The sequence below is a fragment of the Phyllobates terribilis genome, unplaced genomic scaffold, assembly GCF_046119375.1.
Source record: "Phyllobates terribilis strain yellow unplaced genomic scaffold, ASM4611937v1 Scaffold_85__1_contigs__length_6476398, whole genome shotgun sequence".
Lineage (NCBI taxonomy): Eukaryota > Metazoa > Chordata > Amphibia > Anura > Dendrobatidae > Phyllobates > Phyllobates terribilis.
The window spans coordinates 1,822,284-1,844,419 of NW_027362845.1; positions in this window are offsets into that span (position 1 = coordinate 1,822,284).

Here is a 22,136-nt window from a genome sequence, read left to right on the forward strand (position 1 = left end):
TTTGTTGTGCAATTTCCCGTGAGCACACAGATACCCCATATGTGGGGAAAAAACACTGTTTTGGCTCATGGCAGGAAGGGAAGGAGCGCCATTTGACTTTTCGAATGTAAAATTTGCTTGAATAATTAGCGGACGCCATGTTGCGTTTGGAGAGCGCCTGATGAGCCTAAACAGTGGAAACCCCCCACAAGTGACACCATTTTGGAAACTAGACCCCTCAGGGAACTTATCTAGATGTGTGGTGAGCACCCTGAACCCCCAAGTGCTTTACAGAAGTTTATAACATGGAGCCGTGAAAACAAAAAAATCTAACTTTTTCCACAAAAATGATGTTTCAGCCCCAATTTTTTTATTTTCACAAGGTTAAGAGGTGAAAATGGACCCCAAAAACTTTTGTGCAATTTCTCCTGAGTACGCCAATGCCCCATATGTGGGGAAAATGCAGTGTTTGGGCGCACGGCAGAGTTCAGAAGGGAAAGAGCACTGCTTGTCCTTTTGAACGCAAAATTGGCTGGAATTGAGAGTGAATGCCTAAATAGTAGGGTGCCTAAATAGTGGAAACCCCCAACAAGTGACCCCATTTTGGCAACTACACCCCTCAAGGGGTATAGTGAACATTTTGAACCCAGAGGTACGACACAGAATTTGATAACATTAGGTCATCATATTGAATAAGCTGTCATTAGTCTTGAGCGCAAGGAATTGTTTTTTGGGGGTTTTTTTTATGCCGTTTCGCATGTGATAAAATCGATAAGGTAGCTTTATTCTTCGGGTCAGTACGTTTACAGCGGTACCACATTTATATAGTTTTTCTATGTTTTGGCGCTTTTACACAATAAAAGCTATTTTATAGAAATAACATTTTTTTTGCATCGCTTTATTCTGAGAGCTATAACTTTTTTATTTTTCGGCTGATAGAGCTGTATGGCGGCTCGTTTTTTGTGGGACAAGATGACCTTTTCAGCGGTACCATTTTTATTCGTCTTTTTGATCGCGTGTTATTCCATTTTTTGTTTTTTTGTGGTATGATGATAAAGCATTGTTTTTTGCTTAGTTTTTTATTTTTTCTACCGTGTTCACTAAAGGGGTTAACTAGTGGGACAGTTTTATAGGTCAGGTCGTTCCGGACGCGGTGATACCAAATATGTGAACTTTAATTGTTTTGGTTTTTTTCATAATAATATTTATTAATGGGTACATTATATTTTTATTTTTGGTGGATTCTTTTTTGATTTTTTAAAATATTTTACAAATTATTATTTATTTTTCATTTTTTAACACTTTTTTTTACTTTTATATTTTTTCCCACTATGGGACTTTCACTTTTTTTACTCTGATCGCCTGTATAGCATAGGGATGGAGCACCATCCCTGTGCTATACAGGCTGTCAGTGCTGCAGATGCAGAAGATACTTTGGCCGTGCACTGCGCATGACCAAAGTATCCTCCTGCTGTCTGGTGACCCAGATGTTGTTTTGACGACATTGGGTCATCATGGTAACATCCGGGAAGCCGCGGCAGACAGCGTTGGACGCCGGCAGGAGAGGAGAGTATCGGCGATCACCTCCCCTTGCCCCCGCAATGCTGCGATCGACTTCAATCGCACATACCACCGGGTGTCAGCTGTGACAATCAGCTGACACCCAGGCTGTGCGGGCGAAATCAACAGGGCGTACTAATACGTACCTCGCTCTTAAAGCCCAGGGTGCAGGTGCGTATTAGTACGCCCTGGGCTTTTAAGGGGTTAAAGTACACTCTGCACCCCATCTTGACTGAAAAAAAATGCTGAAATGTAGAATTTTTTGCAAATTTATTTAAAAAGAAAACCTGAAATATTACATTACAGATTGGTGGACAGCCATTTTCAGGTCTCTCCAGAGATGCTCAGTTGGGTTTAGGTCAAGGCTGTGGCTGGGCCAGTCAAGAATGGTCACAGAGTTGTTCTGAAGCCACTCCTTTGATATTTTAGCTGTGTGTTTAGGGTCATTGTCTTGTTGGAAGGTGAACCTTCAGCCAAGTCTGAGGTCCAGAGCACTCTGGAAGAGGTGTTCATCCAGGATATGTCTGTACTTGGCCGCATTCATGTTTCCTTCAATTGCAAGCAGTCGTCCTGTCTCTGCAGCTGAAAAGCACCCCCATAGCATGATGCTGCCACCACCATGTTTCACTGTTGGGATTGTATTGGGCAGGTAATGAACAGTGCCTGGTTTTCTCCACACATACTGCTTAGAATTATCACCAAAAAGTTCTATCTTCATCTCATCAGACCAGAGAATATTATTTCTCATAGTCTGGGAGTCCTTCATGTGTTTTTGTTCAAACTCTATGAGGGCTTTCATATGTCTTGCACTGAGGAGAGGCTTCCGTGGGGCCACTCAGTCATAAAGGCCCGACTGGTGGAGCGCTGCAGTGATAGTTGACTTTGTAGAACTTTCTCTCATCTCCGGAGCTCAGCCACAGTGACCTTGGGGTTCTTCTTTACCTCTCTCACCAAGGCTCTTCTCCCACGATTGCTCAGTTTGGCTGGAAGGCCAGGTCTAGGAAGACTTCTAGTGGTCCCAAACTTCTTCTATTTAAGGAATATGGAGGCCACTGTGCTCTTAGAAACCTTGAGTAATGCAGAAATTCTTTTGTAACCTGGGCCAGATCCGTGCCTTGCCACAATTCTGTCTCTGAGCTCCTTGTGCAGTTCCTTTGAGCTCATGATTCTCATTTGGTCTGACATGCAATGTGAGCTGTGAGGTCTTATATAGACAGGTGTGTGCCTTTCTAAATCAAGTCCTATTAGTTTAATTAAACACAGCTGGACTCCAATGAAGGAGTAGAACCATCTCAAGGAGGATCACAAGGAAATGGACAGTATGTGACTTAAATATGAATGTCTGAGCAAAGGGTCTTAATACTTATGACCATGTGATGTTTCAGTTTTTCTTTTTTAATAAATTTGCACAAATTTCTTTATTTCTGTTTTTTTCAGTCAAGATGGGGTGCAGAGTGTACTTTAATGAGAAAAAAAATGAACTTTTTAGAATTTACCAAATTTAAAGGGGTCTGAATACTTTCCTTACCCACTGTATATATCAGGATGGAGGGTGGTTGAAATCTCGCAACAGGTCCCATCAGACCCTAGTTATGCCTCTGATTATACTGTGTGGGGGGATGGCGGTACTATGGGAACATTACACTGTGTGGGGTCATCATACATACTGCATAAGGGGCATAATGGGGGCATTACACATACTGCATAAGGGGCATTACACTGTGTGGGGGCATCATACATACTGCATAAGGGACATAATGGGGGCATTACACTGTGTGGGGGCATCATACATACTGCATAAGGGGCATAATGGGGGCATTACACTGTGTGGGGGGCATCATACATACTGTATAAGGGGCATAATGGGGGCATTACACTGTGGGGGGCACCATACATACTACATAAGGGGCATAATGGGGGCATTACACTGTGGGGGCATCATACATCCTGCATAAGGGGCATAATGGGGATATTACACTGTGTGGGGGGGGGCATCATACATACTGTATAAGGGGCATAATGGGGGCATCATACATCCTGCATAAGGGGCATAATGGGGGCATTACACTGTGGGGGGCATCATACATACTGCATAAGGGGCATAATAGGGGCATTACACTGTGTGGGGGGCATCATACATACTGTATAAGGGGCATAATTGGGGCATTACACTGTGGGGGCATCATACATACTACATAAGGGGCATAGTGGAGGCATCATACATACTACATAAGGGGCATAATGGGGATATTACACTGTGTGGGGGCATCATACATCCTACATAAGGGGCATAATGGGGGCATTACACTGTGGGGGGCATCATACATACTACATAAGGGGCATAATGGGGGCATCATACATACTGCGTAATGGGCATAATGGGGGCATTACACTGTGTTGGGGCATCATACATCCAGCATAAGGGGCATAATGGGGGCATTACACTGTGTGGAGGCATCATACATCCTGCATAAGGGGCATAATGGGGGCATTACACTGTGTGGGGGCATCATACATACTGCATAAGGGGCATAATGGGGGCATTACACTGTGTGGGGGGCATCATACATACTGTATAAGAGGCATAATGGGGGCATTACACTGTGGGGGCATCATACATACTACATAAGGGGCATAATGGGGGCATTACACTGTGTGGGGGCATCATACCTACTGCATAAGGGGCATAATGGGGGCATTACACTGTGTGGGGGGCATCATACATACTGCATAAGGGGCATAATGGGGGCATTACACTGTGTGGGGGGCATCATACATACTGCATAAGGGGCATAATGGGGGCATTACACTGTGTGGGGGCATCATACATACTGCATAAGGGGCATAATGGGGGCATTACACTGTGGGGGGGGCATCATACATACTGCATAAGTGGCATAATGGGGGCATTACACATACTGTATAAGGGGCATGATGGGGGCATTACACTGTGAGGAGCATCATACATACTGCATAAGGGGCATAATGGGGGCATTACACTGTGTGGGGGGCATCATACTGCATAAGGGGCATAATGGGGGCATTACACTGTGTGGGGGGCATCATACATACTGCATAAGGGGCATAATGGGGGCATTACACTGTGTGGGGGGCATCATACATACTGTATAAGGGGCATAATGGGGGCATCATACATACTACATAAGGGGCATTACACTGTGTGGGGGGCATCATACATACTGCATAAGGGGCATAATGGGGGCATTACACTGTGTGGGGGGCATCATACATACTGTATAAGGGGCATAATGGGGGCATCATACATACTACATAAGGGGCATAATGGGGGCATTACACTGTGGGGGCATCATACATACTGCGTAATGGGCATAATGGGGGCATTACACTGTGTTGGGGCATCATACATCCTGCATAAGGGAGGCAAAAAACACTGAACTAAGAAGCACGGGACACAGACCATACTATCACCTGTAGATTGGCCTGGTCTAACCTATATCGAGTGCTTTAATGTATGGACCAATAGGGAATGGCAGACCATTCGGTAACAAACATAAGATAAACGAGAACCACCGAATGATAGGTCCAATAGGGCAAAGGATACATATAAGACTTTTATTATCGTAACGGCAACACGTGGCACTACATGCAAAAGGAAAAACCGCATTGCAGTGACCAAACACAAACAGAAATCATATAATGGAAGTTACATAGTGAGCTGCATTAACACATATAGATAGTAGTACAACAGGTATACATATCAGACAAATGTTAAAGCTCCATTTGGCATATGGTGAATACCACCTAGGAGACCAGGAACAGAGACAGACATCAAGCCATCTCATAAATATAAAGGTACCATGTGCACCATCATTGTGACCATATCCATATCAAATGCATCTAGACGGTCAATACTAAATGAATAGGTGACAGCATATAGTCAGTAAAAGAGAAAATAGTATACCTGTGTCTACAGCAGCTTATGTGGATGTCACATGCGGCAAACCCCGACGCGCGTTTCGGACAGCAAGTCCTTCGTCAGGGGGTACCGTCCAACTGAACCACCGCGTATATAAAGGTAAGTGTGACCAATGGAATCCGGGGCATACATAATTAATGTGACCTCAAGGTGCAATCGCGTGGAAACACGTGCACCCAGCTGTTATGCTGGTGAATGTAGCAAGAGGCGTTCGTAATGTGCGCATGCGCAGCCCGGAGGAACCGGAAGCCGCGAGCGCCGCGTCATGCATCAGCTGACGTCGGGTCAAAAGACCCGAGTCACCTGACACATAGAGACGCACGCATCACAGCTCCCCGGAACACGGACTGAGCATGCGCGCCACGCCAACCAGGTCCCCATAGTAACCGGATACACACAGTAACCGGCACGCTTCACATAGAAATTATCGTATTGTATACTCAGCGAATTAAGAATGGAAGGGGAACATGAGACCATTTACATCGCAATCATGGGGTATAGAGAATCCATAAAGAAAATAGAAAAGATAATAAGAATACACAATAGAAATTAAACAATAGGTAAGTAAAACAGCATAAAAGAAAGATATGTAAGGATGAAAATGTGAAGGGCATGTGCCTAAATATATCACGGTGCAAATCAATGCACATAGGTGAACATGGAGAACATGACAGTGAAAATAATGTCCCTGTATGTACATACAGATGGACGTGAGACTAGAAAATATAATTCAATGGATAAAGATATGAATGTGACAGTGAAAAGAAAATGAAAATAAATTGAATAAATAAGAAAAAGAGAATAAAAAAGAAAAGAAGAAGAAAAGAAAGTGAAACACTCATGGGGCAAAAGTGACAGTGCAATGCAAGTGAAAGTGAAACCAAAACAGGTGGATATATACTAAAGCTAAGTAGTGACGATGTGGAAGAAAAGAAAATAGAGAGGGGGGGGGGGGAAGAAGAAAGGGAGAAGGGGGGGGAAAGGGAGAAGGGGGGGGTGGAGGAGGGGGAATGTGAAACAAAGAGAAAAAGGGATAGGAGTGAAGATGGACAAGGAAAGAGTGAGGGGGGAGAGAAACCAAAAGAAAAGAGAAGAAGAACAATCACGAAAAATGCCTGATCTAATCCTGCTGCGAAGTGCCATGCTATTGCAGGATAAAAAACATCTATAAAGCCGTCAATACCATCTATCATAATATACAGATGGTATAGATAATCAATGATATACACATCAGTATTAGATGTGTCAATAAACAAGGAACCACACACCACGGGCGAATAATACGTGATACATACAACATGAAAAAACAAGATACATCATAAGAATAAATATATAGTAATATCAATATATAAATACAGTAAATAAATACATATAATATAATAAATAAATACATATCATATGCTCAGATCATAAAAATTAAAAAGTGTTATACATCTATACACAATGGTGGTATGTCATATTTTGCAAAAAATAATAATGCATGTACCGGACGACATAGATGAATGAATGTGATGTAAAAGAACAAGAGAAAAAGGAAAAAAGAGAAAGAACAAGAAAGAAAAGAAAGAGGACAAGAAGGGAAGGAAGAAGAAGGGCAGGAAAGGGGGGGGGGGGGGAAAGGGGGAGGAAACCAAGAAAGAAAGAAGGGGGGAAAGGGGAGAGAACAAGAAGACAGAAAGAAGAAAGGACAAGAAGAGAAAGGGGGAAAAAAAATTAATAATATATAAATAAATAAATATATATGCAAAAATACATAAATAGATGGAAATAAAACACTGTGGCAATATCCAGTTTTCAATCCATAGTCCACCATGATATGCGAGGCCCCAGTCTGATGATAACAGCAAAGATCACATCAGTGGTACGCTAAATAAGGAAAGTATAAAAAGAAGAAAGTTAAAACCTCATAAAAACATACATTAAAAACAAAAACACGACATAGGTTCAAGGACTATGTGGATCACAGGAATGGGACATAGCTAATGTTTTCATTTAACCCGTATGGACATACTGTTTTGAGTGTCCAGATCCAGCGAGTTTCAAGCTGGGCCAGCAACTTACTGATTTTTCCCCCTCTAATGTTTGATGGAATCAAATCGATGCCAATGACCTTAAGCAATGAAGCATCACATTCATGAAACTGCTTGAAATGTCTTGGTAATGTCTTCAAGAGGGACAGATCATTAATTTCCTTTGCTGCAGCAAGAACATGTTCAAGTACCCTTACCTTTAATTGGCGGGTTGTTAGCCCCACATAGATCAGTGAGCATGGGCATGTAGCATAATATACCACAGCCGTGGAAGAACATGTAATATGATGTTGAATGTTATATTCAGTAAGTCCATCTGAGCTGTGAAATCTATCCGATCTCCCCACATTGGGACAGGCTACACACTTCCCACAGGGACGGCAGCCGTTGTGTACTTTAGCTCTAGATAGAAATGATGTAGATATATTTATATAATGACTTTTTACTAGTTCATCACGTAAATTCCGTGATCTGCGAAAAGTGATGTTTGGTTTTGGACTTAAATATTTAGCTAAAATTGGATCTGATAGTAGAATGGGCCATCATTTATCCAAGAAGTGACGCATCAGATTGATCTGTCCATGATGTTGAGTAATAAATCTGACAGTCTTGTCAGACACCTTCGTATTCTTTGCATATAAGGCCGAATGCCTAGAGGTGTGTCTGGCCCTATTAAAAGCCCTTTTGATAGAACGACGGCTGTACCCTCTTTCCAGGAATTTTATTTTCAATATATCAGCCTGTTGTAAAAAGTCAACATCGTTAGAGCATATCCTTCTCAATCTGAGAAATTGGCCCACCGGTATCGACCGGATCATTGGAGGGGGATGTGATGAAGACGCCAGCAGTAAAGAATTCACTGCTGTATCTTTACGGAACAGGGAAGATTGCAGGCAATTTTGGTAGTCCCTGTAGATTTTAACGTCCAGAAACTCTATAGAGCTCCTATCACTCTGGTATGTTAAATGAATATTCAAATGATTTTGATTCAGGCTATCCATAAAATGGTGTAATTCTATATCAGTACCCTGCCAGATCAAGAAAATATCATCGATGTACCGCGTCCAAAAAAGGACGCGGTCAATCGAAGGATACAGATCTGACAAAAATCGATCCCTCTCCCACAGCCCCAGGAACAGATTGGCATACGCCGGAGCAAAAGATGCCCCCATGGCGGTGCCCTGGAGCTGCAGGTAGAAGGATTCCTTAAATAGAAAAAAATTATGCGATAGGGTGAACTCAAGTAGTTGGCTGATAAAGTTCACCATATTCAATGTCTTAGAAGAGGACTGAACAAAGAATTGGGTAGCCTGAATACCATCAACGTGACGGATGTTGGTATACAGCGACTCCACATCGCATGTCACCAATATGGTATCTATGCCTATGTGGAGTCCATCAATTTTCTTTAAAAATTCTGAGGTATCCTTCGTAAATGAAGGTAACAGCTCCACCAGGGGCTGGAGTTCAGCATCAATGAAGCGGTTAACATTTTCCAGATAATTACCCCTCCCTGATACTATTACGCCTTCCCGGTGGGGTCTGACAATTTTTGTGTATCTTAGGTAGAAGATATAGGGTGGGAATGACAGGTTCACTGACCTGTAATGCTAAGTATAGTTCCTTGGAGATAGCACCAGTATCTCTGGCAGATTGTAAGATGGAACCTAATTCCTTTTGATATTTACCCAAGGGGTTAAAGGTCAACTTTTTATAGCATTCCAGATTTTTAAGTTGACGGAACGCTTCTTCCTCATACATAGATTTGGGCCAGATCACCACATTCCTACCCTTATCTGCTGGTTTAAATACGACGTCAGAATATTTCCGCAATTTCTGGAGACATTGTCTCTCATCTCTCGTTAAGTTATCCCGTGTTGGATATCGGGGAATATTTTCAAAGTCCTTGCTCACCATTTTGACAAATACCTCAATGGTTGAGCAAGTGGACAGAGGAGGAAATTTCTGAGAGCGTGGTTTGATAGATGGAGGGATCTTACCCTCTATTTGATCGTTATGTTCCTCCGCCAGTACTTCAAGATCAGCTAGCGCCTCCTGTTCCGTTTCTGTGGGGAATAAGCGAGATGTAGTTTCATCATGGAAGTGTCGTTTAAATAATAATTTCCTTGCAAAGAGGTGCAAGTCTTTGATGGCTGAAAATCTATCAAATTGAGCCGTAGGGCAAAACATTAGACCTTTCTTTAATATTGACAACTCCATCTCAGAAAAAGAATGAGCACTTAAATTGATTACCTTTAAATTGTCTCTCGCCTCTGGTGCGTAGGTATAATTACGCTTGTTGGGAGGAAACCGTAGTTCACGTTTCCGTTTAGGAGTAGAAACTACCGAACCAGAGACGGAAGAGGAGGCGTCAGAAGCCTCGCTAGTCTGTGGGTTAGATGATAATGAGGGAGTGCGAGCTCTATTGCTGCCTGAAGGTACAGACTTTTTCCACATGTAGATTCTCCCTGAGGCAAGATCCCTCTGGTCTCTCATCAATTTTCTGGCATGGTTTGTCTGGATGTCTTTAACCCATAGATCCATGGATTTATCCATTTGTGTATCAATGATATTCATCTGACCCACCGAAAAATCCACCTTAGCCTTCACATAAATTGTCTCAAGGGTTTTGTCAATCTCACTGATTGATTTAAGATTCAGTTGTATCAACAGTTGCATGAACCTTTTAGACGTCTCATTGCATACCTGCTCCCAATCCCTGATGAACTCCTCATCTTCCACCAGAAATGATGGTATAACCCGTACCCTTAGGCCCCTAGGGATCAATTGTTTCAATATATAGTTTTCTAAAAAGGCTTTGTTCCACCATAAACGTGTTCTTTTTAGTAGTAAGCCCCTAATTATGCTTGAAACTGAATCAACCTGTGAACCACTGGAATCCATTGCCGTAGCACCACTGTTGCCAAACACTTCATTAATTTGTCCTTGCCAGGAAAGTTCCCTGGCTTTAAGGTCCATATCCAGAGTAGATGTAACCTGTGCAGAACACAGTAAGATTAAGGAAGGCAAAAAACACTGAACTAAGAAGCACGGGACACAGACCATACTATCACCTGTAGATTGGCCTGGTCTAACCTATATCGAGTGCTTTAATGTATGGACCAATAGGGAATGGCAGACCATTCGGTAACAAACATAAGATAAACGAGAACCACCGAATGATAGGTCCAATAGGGCAAAGGATACATAAAAGACTTTTATTATCGTAACGGCAACACGTGGCACTACATGCAAAAGGAAAAACCGCATTGCAGTGACCAAACACAAACAGAAATCATATAATGGAAGTTACATAGTGAGCTGCATTAACACATATAGATAGTAGTACAACAGGTATACATATCAGACAAATGTTAAAGCTCCATTTGGCATATGGTGAATACCACCTAGGAGACCAGGAACAGAGACAGACATCAAGCCATCTCATAAATATAAAGGTACCATGTGCACCATCATTGTGACCATATCCATATCAAATGCATCTAGACGGTCAATACTAAATGAATAGGTGACAGCATATAGTCAGTAAAAGAGAAAATAGTATACCTGTGTCTTTCGTCAGGGGGTACCGTCCAACTGAACCACCAGCTGGGTGCACGTGTTTCCACGCGATTGCACCTTGAGGTCACATTAATTATGTATGCCCCGGATTCCATTGGTCACACTTACCTTTATATACGCGGTGGTTCAGTTGGACGGTACCCCCTGACGAAGGACTTGCTGTCCGAAACGCGCGTCGGGGTTTGCCGCATGTGCCATCCACATAAGCTGCTGTAGACACAGGTATACTATTTTCTCTTTTACTGACTATATGCTGTCACCTATTCATTTAGTATTGACCGTCTAGATGCATTTGATATGGATATGGTCACAATGATGGTGCACATGGTACCTTTATATTTATGAGATGGCTTGATGTCTGTCTCTGTTCCTGGTCTCCTAGGTGGTATTCACCATATGCCAAATGGAGCTTTAACATTTGTCTGATATGTATACCTGTTGTACTACTATCTATATGTGTTAATGCAGCTCACTATGTAACTTCCATTATATGATTTCTGTTTGTGTTTGGTCACTGCAATGCGGTTTTTCCTTTTGCATGCAGTGCCACGTGTTGCCGTTACGATAATAAAAGTCTTATATGTATCCTTTGCCCTATTGGACCTATCATTCGGTGGTTCTCGTTTATCTTATGTTTGTTACCGAATGGTCTGCCATTCCCTATTGGTCCATACATTAAAGCACTCGATATAGGTTAGACCAGGCCAATCTACAGGTGATAGTATGGTCTGTGTCCCGTGCTTCTTAGTTCAGTGTTTTTTGCCTTCCTTAATCTTACTGTGTTCTGCACAGGTTACATCTACTCTGGATATGGACCTTAAAGCCAGGGAACTTTCCTGGCAAGGACAAATTAATGAAGTGTTTGGCAACAGTGGTGCTACGGCAATGGATTCCAGTGGTTCACAGGTTGATTCAGTTTCAAGCATAATTAGGGGCTTACTACTAAAAAGAACACGTTTATGGTGGAACAAAGCCTATTTAGAAAACTATATATTGAAACAATTGATCCCTAGGGGCCTAAGGGTACGGGTTATACCATCATTTCTGGTGGAAGATGAGGAGTTCATCAGGGATTGGGAGCAGGTATGCAATGAGACGTCTAAAAGGTTCATGCAACTGTTGATACAACTGAATCTTAAATCAATCAGTGAGATTGACAAAACCCTTGAGACAATTTATGTGAAGGCTAAGGTGGATTTTTCGGTGGATCAGATGAATATCATTGATACACAAATGGATAAATCCATGGATCTATGGGTTAAAGACATCCAGACAAACCATGCCAGAAAATTGATGAGAGACTAGAGGGATCTTGCCTCAGGGAGAATCTACATGTGGAAAAAGTCTGTACCTTCAGGCAGCAATAGAGCTCGCACTCCCTCATTATCATCTAACCCACAGACTAGCGAGGCTTCTGACGCCTCCTCTTCCGTCTCTGGTTCGGTAGTTTCTACTCCTAAACGGAAACGTGAACTACGGTTTCCTCCCAACAAGCGCAATTATACCTACGCACCAGAGGCGAGAGACAATTTAAAGGTAATCAATTTAAGTGCTCATTCTTTTTCTGAGATGGAGTTGTCAATATTAAAGAAAGGTCTAATGTTTTGCCCTACGGCTCAATTTGATAGATTTTCAGCCATCAAAGACTTGCACCTCTTTGCAAGGAAATTATTATTTAAACGACACTTCCATGATGAAACTACATCTCGCTTATTCCCCACAGAGACGGAGCAGGAGGCGCTAGCTGATCTTGAAGTACTGGCGGAGGAACATAACGATCAAATAGAGGGTAAGATCCCTCCATCTATCAAACCACGCTCTCAGAAATTTCCTCCTCTGTCCACTTGCTCAACCATTGAGGTATTTGTCAAAATGGTGAGCAAGGACTTTGAAAATATTCCCCGATATCCAACACGGGATAACTTAACGAGAGATGAGAGACAATGTCTCCAGAAATTGCGGAAATATTCTGACGTCGTATTTAAACCAGCAGATAAGGGTAGGAATGTGGTGATCTGGCCCAAATCTATGTATGAGGAAGAAGCGTTCCGTCAACTTAAAAATCCGGAATGCTATAAAAAGTTGACCTTTAACCCCTTGGGTAAATATCAAAAGGAATTAGGTTCCATCTTACAATCTGCCAGAGATACTGGTGCTATCTCCAAGGAACTATACTTAGCATTACAGGTCAGTGAACCTGTCATTCCCACCCTATATCTTCTACCTAAGATACACAAAAATTGTCAGACCCCACCGGGAAGGCCAATAGTATCAGGGAGGGGTAATTATCTGGAAAATGTTAACCGCTTCATTGATGCTGAACTCCAGCCCCTGGTGGAGCTGTTACCTTCATTTACGAAGGATACCTCAGAATTTTTAAAGAAAATTGATGGACTCCACATAGGCATAGATACCATATTGGTGACATGCGATGTGGAGTCGCTGTATACCAACATCCGTCACGTTGATGGTATTCAGGCTACCCAATTCTTTGTTCAGTCCTCTTCTAAGACATTGAATATGGTGAACTTTATCAGCCAACTACTTGAGTTCACCCTATCGCATAATTTTTTTCTATTTAAGGAATCCTTCTACCTGCAGCTCCAGGGCACCGCCATGGGGGCATCTTTTGCTCCGGCGTATGCCAATCTGTTCCTGGGGCTGTGGGAGAGGGATCTATTTTTGTCAGATCTGTATCCTTCGATTGACCGCGTCCTTTTTTGGACGCGGTACATCGATGATATTTTCTTGATCTGGCAGGGTACTGATATAGAATTACACCATTTTATGGATAGCCTGAATCAAAATCATTTGAATATTCATTTAACATACCAGAGTGATAGGAGCTCTATAGAGTTTCTGGACGTTAAAATCTACAGGGACTACCAAAATTGCCTGCAATCTTCCCTGTTCCGTAAAGATACAGCAGTGAATTCTTTACTGCTGGCGTCTTCATCACATCCCCCTCCAATGATCCGGTCGATACCGGTGGGCCAATTTCTCAGATTGAGAAGGATATGCTCTAACGATGTTGACTTTTTACAACAGGCTGATATATTGAAAATAAAATTCCTGGAAAGAGGGTACAGCCGTCGTTCTATCAAAAGGGCTTTTAATAGGGCCAGACACACCTCTAGGCATTCGGCCTTATATGCAAAGAATACGAAGGTGTCTGACAAGACTGTCAGATTTATTACTCAACATCATGGACAGATCAATCTGATGCGTCACTTCTTGGATAAATGATGGCCCATTCTACTATCAGATCCAATTTTAGCTAAATATTTAAGTCCAAAACCAAACATCACTTTTCGCAGATCACGGAATTTACGTGATGAACTAGTAAAAAGTCATTATATAAATATATCTACATCATTTCTATCTAGAGCTAAAGTACACAACGGCTGCCGTCCCTGTGGGAAGTGTGTAGCCTGTCCCAATGTGGGGAGATCGGATAGATTTCACAGCTCAGATGGACTTACTGAATATAACATTCAACATCATATTACATGTTCTTCCACGGCTGTGGTATATTATGCTACATGCCCATGCTCACTGATCTATGTGGGGCTAACAACCCGCCAATTAAAGGTAAGGGTACGTGAACATGTTCTTGGTATTGCTGCAGCAAAGGAAATTAATGATCTGTCCCTCTTGAAGACATTACCAAGACATTTCAAGCAGTTTCATGAATGTGATGCTTCATTGCTTAAGGTCATTGGCATCGATTTGATTCCATCAAACATTAGAGGGGGAAAAATCAGTAAGTTGCTGGCCCAGCTTGAAACTCGCTGGATCTGGACACTCAAAACAGTATGTCCATACGGGTTAAATGAAAACATTAGCTATGTCCCATTCCTGTGATCCACATAGTCCTTGAACCTATGTCGTGTTTTTGTTTTTAATGTATGTTTTTATGAGGTTTTAACTTTCTTCTTTTTATACTTTCCTTATTTAGCGTACCACTGATGTGATCTTTGCTGTTATCATCAGACTGGGGCCTCGCATATCATGGTGGACTATGGATTGAAAACTGGATATTGCCACAGTGTTTTATTTCCATCTATTTATGTATTTTTGCATATATATTTATTTATTTATATATTATTAATTTTTTTTCCCCCTTTCTCTTCTTGTCCTTTCTTCTTTCTGTCTTCTTGTTCTCTCCCCTTTCCCCCCTTCTTTCTTTCTTGGTTTCCTCCCCCTTTCCTCTCCCCCCCCCCCTTTCCTGCCCTTCTTCTTCCTTCCCTTCTTGTCCTCTTTCTTTTCTTTCTTGTTCTTTCTCTTTTTTCCTTTTTCTCTTTTCCTTTTGTTCTTTTACATCACATTCATTCATCTATGTCGTCCGGTACATGCATTATTATTTTTTGCAAAATATGACATACCACCATTGTGTATAGATGTATAACACTTTTTAATTTTTATGATCTGAGCATATGATATGTATTTATTTATTATATTATATGTATTTATTTACTGTATTTATATATTGATATTACTATATATTTATTCTTATGATGTATCTTGTTTTTTCATGTTGTATGTATCACGTATTATTCGACTGTGGTGTGTGGTTCCTTGTTTATTGACACATCTAATACTGATGTGTATATCATTGATTATCTATACCATCTGTATATTATGATAGATGGTATTGACGGCTTTGTAGATGTTTTTTATCCTGCAATAGCATGGCACTTCGCAGCAGGATTAGATCAGGCATTTTTCGTGATTGTTCTTCTTCTCTTTTCTTTTGGTTTCTCTCCCCCCTCACTCTTTCCTTGTCCATCTTCACTCCTATCCCTTTTTCTCTTTGTTTCACATTCCCCCTTAATTTCTATTGTGTATTCTTATTATCTTTTCTATTTTCTTTATGGATTCTCTATACCCCATGATTGCGATGTAAATGGTCTCATGTTCCCCTTCCATTCTTAATTCGCTGAGTATACAATACGATAATTTCTATGTGAAGCGTGCCGGTTACTGTGTGTATCCGGTTACTATGGGGACCTGGTTGGCGTGGCGCGCATGCTCAGTCCGTGTTCCGGGGAGCTGTGATGCGTGCGTCTCTATGTGTCAGGTGACTCGGGTCTTTTGACCCGACGTCAGCTGATGCATGACGCGGCGCTCGCGGCTTCCGGTTCCTCCGGGCTGCGCATGCGCACATTACGAACGCCTCTTGCTACATTCACCAGCATAACAGCTGGGTGCACGTGTTTCCACGCGATTGCACCTTGAGGTCACATTAATTATGTATGCCCCGGATTCCATTGGTCACACTTACCTTTATATACGCGGTGGTTCAGTTGGACGGTACCCCCTGACGAAGGACTTGCTGTCCGAAACGCGCGTCGGGGTTTGCCGCATGTGCCATCCACATAAGCTGCTGTAGACACAGGTATACTATTTTCTCTTTTACTGACTATATGCTGTCACCTATTCATTTAGTATTGACCGTCTAGATGCATTTGATATGGATATGGTCACAATGATGGTGCACATGGTACCTTTATATTTATGAGATGGCTTGATGTCTGTCTCTGTTCCTGGTCTCCTAGGTGGTATTCACCATATGCCAAATGGAGCTTTAACATTTGTCTGATATGTATACCTGTTGTACTACTATCTATATGTGTTAATGCAGCTCACTATGTAACTTCCATTATATGATTTCTGTTTGTGTTTGGTCACTGCAATGCGGTTTTTCCTTTTGCATGTAGTGCCACGTGTTGCCGTTACGATAATAAAAGTCTTTTATGTATCCTTTGCCCTATTGGACCTATCATTCGGTGGTTCTCGTTTATCTTATCCTGCATAAGGGGCATAATGGGGGCATTACACTGTGTGGAGGCATCATACATCCTGCATAAGGGGCATTACACTGTGTGGGGGTGTCATACATACTGCATAAGGGGCATAATGGGGGCATTACACTGTGTGGGGGCATCATACATACTGCATAAGGGGCATAATGGGGGCATTACACTGTGTGGGGGCATCATACATACTGTATAAGGGGCATAATGGGGGCATTACACTGTGGGGGGCATCATACATACTACATAAGGGGCATTACACTGTGGGGGCATCATACATACTGCGTAATGGGCATAATGGGGGCATTACACTGTGTTGGGGCATCATACATCCTGCATAAGGGGCATAATGGGGGCATTACACTGTGTGGAGGCATCATACATCCTGCATAAGGGGCATAATGGGGGCATTACACTGTGTGGGGGCATCATACATACTGCATAAGGGGAATAATGGGGGCATCATACATACTGCATAAGGGGCATAATGGGGGCATTACACTGTGTGGGGGCATCATACATACTGCATAAGGGGCATAATGGGGGCATTACACTGTGGGGGGGCATCATACATACTGCATAAGTGGCATAATGGGGGCATTACACATACTGTATAAGGGGCATGATGGGGGCATTACACTGTGAGGAGCATCATACATACTACATAAGGCGCATAATGGGGGCATTACACTGTGGGGGCATGATACATACTGCGTAATGGGCATAATGGGGGCATTACACTGTGTTGGGGCATCATACATCTTGCATAAGGGGCATAATGGGGGCATTACACTGTGTGGGGGGCATCATACATACTGTATAAGAGGCATAATGGGGGCATTACACTGTGGGGGCATCATACATCCTGCATAAGGGGCATAATGGGGGCATTACACTGTGTGGGGGCATCATACATACTGCATAAGGGGCATAATGGGGGCATTACACTGTGTGGGGGATCATACCTACTGCATAAGGGGCATAATGGGGGCATTACACTGTGTGGGGGGGCATCATACATACTGTATAAGAGGCATAATGGGGGCATTACACTGTGTGGGGGGCATCATACATACTGTATAAGAGGCATAATGGGGGCATTACACTGTGGGGGCATCATACATACTACATAAGGGGCATAATGGGGGCATTACACTGTGTGGGGGCATCATACCTACTGCATAAGGGGCATAATGGGGGCATTACACTGTGTGGGGGGCATCATACATACTGCATAAGGGCCATAATGGGGGCATTACACTGTGTGGGGGCATCATATATACTGCATAAGGGGCATAATGGGGGCATTACACTGTGTGGGGGCATCATACATCCTGCATAAGGGGCATAATGGGGGCATTACACTGTGTGGGGGCATCATACATCCTGCATAAGGGGCATAATGGGGGCATTACACTGTGGGGCAGTAAAGGGGTCCTGTACTATGAGAACAATACGTTTCCTCCCTTCCTGTCTCCATAGTTGGGTCGTATGTATCTATTACAGGAAACAGAACAAAAACCTTATGATTCTTATAAAGGGGCAACACAAGACCCCAAAAGAGTCTCCGTGCTGAAGGGGTTAATGCCCCCTGCGCCCAGTAATGGGGTCTCCACATACCTCCACCTGCAGAGCCGCCACCACATATATGGCTGCTCTGTGCGCACAGGAGCTGTGATGAGGTCACAGGAGGGGAGGAGTCAGGGGTCACATGATCAGGGGCCTCAGTGGATGCAGGACTCTGCTGTGCTGGTTGTCATGGTGCTGGATGAGCTGAAGTTTATGTGTGGGGTCAGGAGGGGTTTACAGTGTGGATGTAGCAGAGCCGCGTGTGTACGAGGTGTACGGAGCAGAGCCGCGTGTGTACGAGGTGTACGGAGCGGAGCCGCGTGTGTACGAGGTGTACGGAGCGGAGCCGCGTGTGTACGAGGTGTACGGAGCAGAGCCGCGCGTGTACGAGGTGTACGGAGCGGAGCCGCGTGTGTACGAGGTGTACGGAGCAGAGCCGCATGTGTACGAGGTGTACGGAGCAGAGCCGCGTGTGTACGAGGTGTACGGAGCGGAGCCGCGTGTGTACGAGGTGTACGGAGCGGAGCCGCGTGTGTACGAGGTGTACGGAGCGGAGCCGCGTGTGTACGAGGTGTACGGAGCGGAGCCGCGTGTGTACGAGGTGTACGGAGCGGAGCCGCGTGTGTACGAGGTGTACGGAGCGGAGCCGCGTGTGTACGAGGTGTACGGAGCGGAGCCGCGTGTGTACGAGGTGTACGGAGCGGAGCCGCGCGTGTACGAGGTGTACGGAGCGGAGCCGCGCGTGTACGAGGTGTACGGAGCGGAGCCGCGCGTGTACGAGGTGTACGGAGCGGAGCCGCGCGTGTACGAGGTGTACGGAGCGGAGCCGCGCGTGTACGAGGTGTACGGAGCGGAGCCGCGCGTGTACGAGGTGTACGGAGCGGAGCCGCGCGTGTACGAGGCGTACGGAGCGGAGCCGCGCGTGTACAAGGCGTACGGAGCGTAGCCGCGCGTGTACGAGGCGTACGGAGCGTAGCCATGTGTGTGCGAGGCGTACGGAGCGTAGCCATGTGTGTGCGAGGTGTACGGAGCGTAGCCATGTGTGTACGAGGTGTACGGAGCGGAGCCGCGTGTGTACGAGGCGTACGGAGCGTAGCCATGTGTGTACGAGGTGTACGGAGCGTAGCCATGTGTGTGCGAGGTGTACGGAGGGGAGCCGCGCGTGTGCGAGGTGTACGGAGCGGAGCCGCGCGTGTGCGAGGCGTACGGAGCGGAGCCGCGCGTGTGCGAGGCGTACGGAGCGGAGCCGCGCGTGTACGAGGCGTACGGAGCCGCGCGTGTACGAGGTGTACGGAGCGGAGCCGCGCATGTGCGAGGCGTACGGAGCGGAGCCGCGCGTGTACGAGGCGTACGGAGCCGCTTGTGTACGAGGTGTACGGAGCGGAGCTGCGCGTGTGCGAGGCGTACGGAGCGGAGCCGCGCATGTACGAGGCGTACGGAGCCGCTTGTGTACGAGGTGTACAGAGCAGAGGTTTTATTCGATAATCTCGTTCTGCCATTTGGATTCTCCGATGCACCAACAGCTATGCAGAAAGCTATTACTAGGCTTTTTTAGTGCCCATCTATGAATAATTATATTAAAGATTTTGTATCTGCCTGTGAAGTTTGCGCACACGCTAAAGTCTGTTATAACAGTCCGGGTGCAGTATTGCCTCCATTGCAATTCCAGAAAGACAGTGAACTCATCTGTCCATGGATTTCATCATGGATTTGCCTCTGTCTGGTGGGAAGACTGTCTTTGGGTGGCTGTTGACCGATTCATTAAACGGGCTCATTTTGTTCCTTTGTCAGAGGATTACCTAATGCAGAGACATTCTCCAGGTTTTTTATTTCTCATAAAGTAAGGCTACATGGGATCCCTCTTAACATTGTGTTTGATAGGGGAGTGCAATTTGTCTCCAAATTCTGCAGAGCTTTTTGTAATAAACTGGGAATTAATTTATTTTCCTGTGCCTACCACCCTGAAACCAATGATCAGACAGAAAGGACTCAATCTCAATAACAAATTTTAAGGTGTTTTGTTGCAGCTCAGTGTTTTGTTGTGACTTCATTCTTACTTCTTGCTGGGTTTGCCTTTAAGGCCACCACCCCACTATTAGTATTTGGTCAGTATTTTTTCCCAGGAATGGTAGCCCAAACCAGGAGTGGGTGATAAATGTAGAATTGGTGACTTGTTTCTATTATACCTTTTCTCTGATTGTTCTTCACCTGGTTTTGGCTCCCACTCCCGAGGAAAGATACTGACCGAATACTGATAGTGGGGCCGTGGCCCAATAGTCGGATCAGTCAGTCTGCTGGAACCTCGCCGTTTTATTGTAATTATGGTGATCATCCCCATTTTTTTGAATTTTCCTTTCTCTTTCCTGTTTGTCCTTTGTTGGCCATTTCTTGACCCGTAATAAGTGCTCCCTAGTCCTTAGTATGGTCTTTGGAAAGAATAAGTCAGCTAGAGCTAGTCGCCATCTTGCTCTCCAGAGACCCCCGAGTATCTCCAAGGAATAATCGTAAATCATTGGCAAACAATGCCACCTTCTCTTCCTTGGTCCCATATTTAAATCCATTAATCTCAGACATTTTACTAATTGCTGCCGCAAGAGGTTCAGTTGCTATTGAAAACAATTGAGAGACAGGGGGCATCCTTGTCTTGTACCTCTGTGCAACAAAAATCGATTAGCCATAGAGCCATTCGCTCTTATTTTGGCCTTTGAGTCCGAATAAAGCAATTGCACCCATTATATAAATTTGTCACCAAAGCCCATCTGCCGCAATGTAGCCCACAAATGTGGCCATTCTACACTGTCAAAGGCCTTAGCTGCGTCCAAAGACAGGATCACCCTTTGACAAATATTATCAGCCCTTGCTTGTATATTAATGTAAAGCCTTCTGAGATTGATCGCTGTGGACTTATTGGGCATAAACCCAGACTGATCGGGGTGTATTATTGAGATTACTTTTGAGAGTCTGTTAGCATGAAGTTTGACGTCTACTGTTAAAAGAGAGATGAGTCTATAGGATGCCGGCAAGCTGGGGGTCTTGTCTTGTTTAGGTAACACTGTAATTATGGCTTCGTGCATGGATGTGGCAATGATCCTCCTTTGAATTGTATACATCTAATAATACTGGTAGTAAATCTTACTTATATCTCTTATATACTTCCACTGGAAGAACGTCCATTCCCGATGCTTTATCGTTGGTCATTGAGCTCAGTTCCAATTCTAGCTCTTCTACATCAAGTAGTTCATCTAATAAATTCTGAGAGTCTAAGGAAAGGACCGGGAGCTGAGCTTTATCTAGGAAGGTCTGGGTCAGTTCTTCTGAGGGTTGAACCTGAGAAGTATACAGCTTTGCATAGTATTCCTCCAACACTTTCAGTATGTCCACTGTGGACTGTTCCACATTACCCTCCCTAGTCTGCAGACTGGATATAAAGGCGGGGTCCCTCTGGGCGGCAGCTATCACAGATATAAGTGACCTGGTCTATCCCCCTCTTCACAATATTGCATCTTGTGAAACATTTTCTTCCTTCCTGCGGCTGCAATGTTCCCTGATTCAGCAGGTCCTGAGCTGCTTTCAGCCTGTTTTGCGCAGCCGTCATTGGATCTGTAATCATCGCACTCTCTGCATCTCCCAATTCCTGAAACA